Source organism: Sycon ciliatum, chromosome 7 (assembly GCF_964019385.1).
Source record: "Sycon ciliatum chromosome 7, ocSycCili1.1, whole genome shotgun sequence".
In the NCBI taxonomy this organism is placed as follows: domain Eukaryota; kingdom Metazoa; phylum Porifera; class Calcarea; order Leucosolenida; family Sycettidae; genus Sycon; species Sycon ciliatum.
Window position 1 is genome coordinate 2633711 of NC_088649.1, and position 5916 is coordinate 2639626.

A 5916-nucleotide genomic window follows, 5' to 3' on the forward strand; every position below is an offset into this window, starting at 1 on the left:
TGGTCGAGGACAGCAGCACAGAGGAGGTGAGAAGTTTGAACATGGATGAGATCTACGCAAACTTGCATGTTGTCTCACTTGAAGAGCTTAGTGCAAGAATGCAGAAGCTGAATGCTGACAAGCTAGGCAGCAGTGCTGGTATTGAGCAGCTCACACACTCCCTTGCTTCAGCTGCAAAGAAACTGCGCAAAATAAAGCTGGCCAACATCCTCAAAGCAAAGAAGTCCATGAGACTAGCCCCGGGGAGGGAAACGTTCCGCACCATTGCCCTCTCTTGCGCTGGTGGGGGAAAGACGTTGCTGTTTACCAAGAAAGGTCCTTACGACTGGGCACTGGGTCGCATTTGGCAAGAGATGGCTCTGGTGTTCGCCCTTGAACTCCGCTTGCCTTCCGTGCGCCAAGCTACGTGTGCTGCTGAGCTTCTGGCTTTGAGGAGTCACGACATCATCTCGGATACTGATCAATCTGAGATCTGTGCGTACGTGAAAGCCCATCCAGAGAGAGTCTGCATCATACTTGATGGTTTGGACGAAACGAAACTAGACGAGTGCAGCCCGTACGTCCAGGATGTCATCGCCGGAAAACGCTTGCCAGGTGTGTGCCTCATCATAACGTCACGCCATTCCACGGAGGCAATGAATCTCATCCACAACCCAGAGGTTGTATTCCACCGACGCGTCGAGCTCTTGGGTTTCGAGCAGAAGGAGTTAGAGAAGTACGTCCACAAGGTCCTCTCAGCTGAGAAAGCGTGCAGTCTCCTGGACAAGCTGAAGAGGAATCCTCAACTGGCTGCAATCATGCGCACTCCACTGTACGCTACCAGCATATGCCAGCTCTATTCCAACCAGCGAGACATACCCGATACGCTAGGCAAGATCTTCAACTCCATGATACTCAACGCTATCCAACCAAAGACGGAGAAAGGCCTGAAGAAGACTGAACCATACGAGAAGTTGAATGATGTCCCTGACGGAATCCAGAACAGCCTCCTTGATCTCGCCAAGTTCGCTTTCCACATGCTCATCCGGCGGAAGGTCGTCTTCACGGAGGCTGATTTCAGCATGTTTTCACTATCATCAGCAGCTCGTTCACTTGGTCTTCTCATTGCCTGTGATAAGCCACTGTCACAGGCCCATCCTCAATGGCGTTTCAGCCATCTGGCACTACAGGAAGCTCTAGCATCTCGCTACTTCGCTAGCCGCAGTCCAAGTGCAGCTGATGTCGCCTGGCTTGTGCAGCGCCTGGGAGCATTCACGGGCAGCCTCAACATGTTTTGGCGCTTACTGGCCACTGAGCTTGACACCGACTCCGGCAATGCGCTGATTGAAGCCATTGTCAATCCGCAGTCCACACCCTCCACTCAGCCACACCACGACAGCAAGGACGTCACAGGAGCAGAAGGGCACAGCGTCACGTATTTTCTCTTCACAACGCACGACCACATCATGGATTGGGCCGACCACGTGTCCTCCTGTCTTTTGTTGGAAGATGCGGAGCGTCTTGCAGAAGAATTGATAGGCGACAGGATCGGCCTGGCATTGTCTGCTCCTGAAGTGGTCCGTCAAGAAATTGACCCGACCGTCGCCAAAATCACCTGCAAGGATTTCGTCCTTTCACTGCTACCCATGTGGACGGATTGCGTGCCCAGTGCCAGTACACAGATGCTGCACGACTGCCTAACCAACGTCGGAGTTGGATCGGCCATTCGATGCTTCACCGTCACTCCCACGTCTAATCTGCCTACAGTTCATCCACACGACGAACCAGCTCAGCCAAACGCACCCCAGGACAACGTCAGTGCCGCGGAACGAAGACAACGAATCCTGTACGCCTTCCGGGTCTTCGCCGAGCACGTCCACGCCCAGCAAAGCAGCATCGAAGACATCCCCAGCATGCAAGCCATCATCAAGCAGTACGGAGTATATTTCGACGGCGTTCCTCTCTCGCCCTCCGATTGTCAGGCCATCAACGCAGTCCTGATTCACCACCACCAGTTCATCACCAGCATCAGCCTGCAGAACTGTGGTATAGGTGATACCGGGTACGCATGCATGGCTGATGGCATGGCTCTACTACGCAATCTTACGATCATCAACCTGCGAGTGAACAACCTAACAGATCGTCACACGGCCCATATCGCAGCGTGTATCGCATCCAACACGTCAACACTGCGAGAAGTCTACACATCCACGAACCTGTTCAGCAGCAATGCTATGGCCACCGTCCACAGCAACACACACCGCTGTACGCGACTGCGGGGAGTGGACTTTGGAGGTCAAAAGTGCACCGATCCAGCAGTCAACCTTGACGTCATCACCACAGTCTGCAGCAGCTGCCCAGATCTCCAGTACGTCGGTCTCCATGACAAGGTACTGGATATGGAAGGTCTAACCCAGCTACCACCATTGTTAGGAGCACTGAGGCTGAGAGTGCTGCAGCTGCACAAGGTTGGGATGAAGCAGAACTCGGCTACGATCGTCAGTAGAATCATTCAACAGCAACACGAGAGTTTGGAGTGGCTCTCATTCCGTCGCAATGAGATAACTGGAGATTTCCTGGAAACCATTCGTGGTGAGCTGAGTCAGTGCCGACGCCTAGAGAAGCTGTACCTGGACGACGACTGCCTCTCGTCGGGTGCTCTGCCGGTGCTTGCGTCCCTGCTGCCCAGTCTGCCCATGCTCTCCGAGCTCAGAGTTGCGAGGAATGATTTCCGAGATGCTGACGACGAAGCAAAGCTGTTCGCCACCGCTGTCGAGAGCTGCTCATCTCTGAAGGAGCTGGGGATGCCTGAAAGTGCTCTAGTGTCTCCGCGGCTGCGCGATGCTCTAAGTGCCATGGCCAGAGATGATCTGAATGTGCAGTATAAGCAGTTTCGCTGGAACGACGGAGTGGAGAATGACGAAGAAGAAGAAGACGAGTATGGCGATGAAGGAGATAGTGAGAGTGAGGAATGAGGAGGTGAGAGGATTGACATGGACGGATTTATGTCCTCATGCAGAAAGCTTCGTTTTCGTCTATCACTTCTTCCTGGCATACAGTCCTTCTGTGTATGTGATTAGTAGTACACGTGTGTATGTGTGCATGCGTGGTAGTATTGCTGTGTGTGCGTACTTGTAAGTGCGTGTATGAATATACTTGAGCTTGTGTGTGTGTATGTGTGTGTGTGTATTTGTATGCATGTGTGTCTGTACGTTTGTGTTACCGATGGACATTCCTTTCTTCATTTTCAGTCAGTTTGAGGGATCACTATGTTGACCTTTGACCTTTAGACTTTGGACCCTGTAGTTGGATGTTTTCGCTCCGTAATTTTTTTCGATAATTCTGGACTGTCGCTGATAGAATTCTTGTCATTGAATTGTTGGTTTTTGTTGATGTGGTTTTAGTTGATATGTGTGATCATTTCTTTGCATATACATGTACATATACATTGTATGTGTGTTTGTATGTTTGTAGATTGTTTAGTAAATTTTGTTTAAATGTTTCTTGTATAGAGTGAGTAGAAATGAGAGAATAGAAAACACAGATGAAAATGTTTATTGATAACTAATATTCATAGCATCATCACCTTGCCACTCACATAGTTCTTACTTGTGCATAGTGCAATGTCTTTACTGGTGGCAGGTTTCTTGGCAAATATTTTCATCTGGTAATAGTGTAGTAATGTTTAGATGTTGTTTTTGCAATTCACTAGTTTCCTCTCTAGTGGGATCTCATGATGATATTAGAATTATATGACGAGTATTCTTCAAGTACGTGTGTGTATAATACACACATACAAATTATTATAGTTATTGTGTTCGTACATGTATATGCGTGCGTATATGCACGTGTGCATGCATGTGGATGTATGTGTGTGTGTGTGTGTGTGTGTGTGTGTGTGTGTGTGTGTGTGTGTGTGTGTGTGTGTGTGTGTGTGTGTGTGTGTGTGTGTGTGTGTGTGTGTGTGTCGTGTAGACCAGGCTGAATAGTGGCGGTCAATTCTTCAGCCTTGCAAGCTGTTCAATGATGCAATCCCAGCACAAGTTGCTATGGCTTCTGCTGTAGCATCGCTATCATTGACTCGGATGATGGGTGTCAGAACGTCAAAATCGGTGTGTGTGTGTATATGTGTGTGTGTGTGTGTGTGTGTGTATGTAGACAGATACACATACACATGTACACACACACACACCCACACGCGCGCACACACGCATGCGCACGCACACACACATTCTCAACACCGCAAGGATGGAGCAATACCACGTACATGTAGAAGGAGTGTTTAAAAAAATACTTAGCTGTGTTGTTATGTACACGAACAAAAAGAACAACTTACTTGAAGCATTCCGTTTGAAATACAGAACGTATTCTTGTGACCATTATCAGTGGAAAATCGTCACTGAACCTCGATAACAAGAAATGCCACAAGGAGAGTGCATACCATCCATTTTACAAACTACACAGCGACGATGATAGTGGGAGGTATTTGTAACAAATAATATTGGGTTTTCATCAGATTTAGTCATAACTGCTCATCATGGTAAACACACACACACACACACACACACACACACACACACACACACACACATACAAACACATACACACAAACACACGCACCCTCACATTGACTTTGACCTTGCCCATTGCGTAGCAAGGATAGCGCATTGTTATTTTTCCAGTCCACGGCAGGATGACTGATGGCGTTTCAGGTCGCCGCTTCGACAGAACATGCGGCCGCAGGCCGAACCGTAGCCAGCAGAAGAGGGTGTCTTGGGTGGTCGACGGGGAAAGCACGCCACTCGGGACTGTTCTGTGCTGCACCGTACCATCAACATGTTGGTACCCGTGGCTCAACCGACGCAACGTCATCCATAATGAAGTCCCTCCACCTCTTGCGTGGACCATGTGCGGGGCACGGGGCAGGCAGTTCACTGAAGAGAACACACTTTGGCAACCCGGGATTTTCCATCCGTGCCACGTGTCCAAGCCAGCGCAAACACCGTTCCCGCACGATGTGACCAATGTCCTCGGGCACACCAAGGGTGTTCGCAAGGGCACACACATACACACACACACACACACACACACACACACACACACACACACACACACACACACACACACACACACACACATGTTCAGCCATGATCACAGGAATGCATATGTATGTGAATATCTGTTAAAGTGAATGATGATTTCTAGAATAATACATGATACAGTGTGCTAGTAGCTGTGAGAATACGTAACTTAGTTACTAGACTAGATTAGACTGTGTGACCATGCAGTACTGCAAGAAATTTGAACATCTCTCTGTCTACCTGGTCAGTGTATGTTCTGCAGTGATATGTTACTACACAACCTATGTTCTATATAGCAATACAGGAGACCGGCAACACAGACTGCCTTTGCAACAGAGACTTTTAACGGTTCATGCACTCCTAGATCATCTATGAATGAAACCAACACAAAGACACAAACACGAACGTGCACACATAAACATACAAACATGAACACACGAGCACACAAGACCATACACGAGCACACACACACACACACACACACACACACACACGCACACACAGACAAGCACACACACACACACAAGCACACAAACACGAGCACACACACACACGAGCACACACACACAAGCGCGCGCGTGCACACACACACACACACGATCGCACACACACGAGCACACACACACACGCACACACACAAGCGCATACATACACGAGCACACACACTCGCGCATCCACGAACACACACACGCATATACACACACGAGCACACACACACACAAACACACACACTCACACCCACGAGCACACACACACACACACACACGCGAGCACACACACACTAGCGCACACACACTCACACATTTTTACACACAAAATTACTTCCACGTTGTGTGTTCTGTAAAAATGAATGATA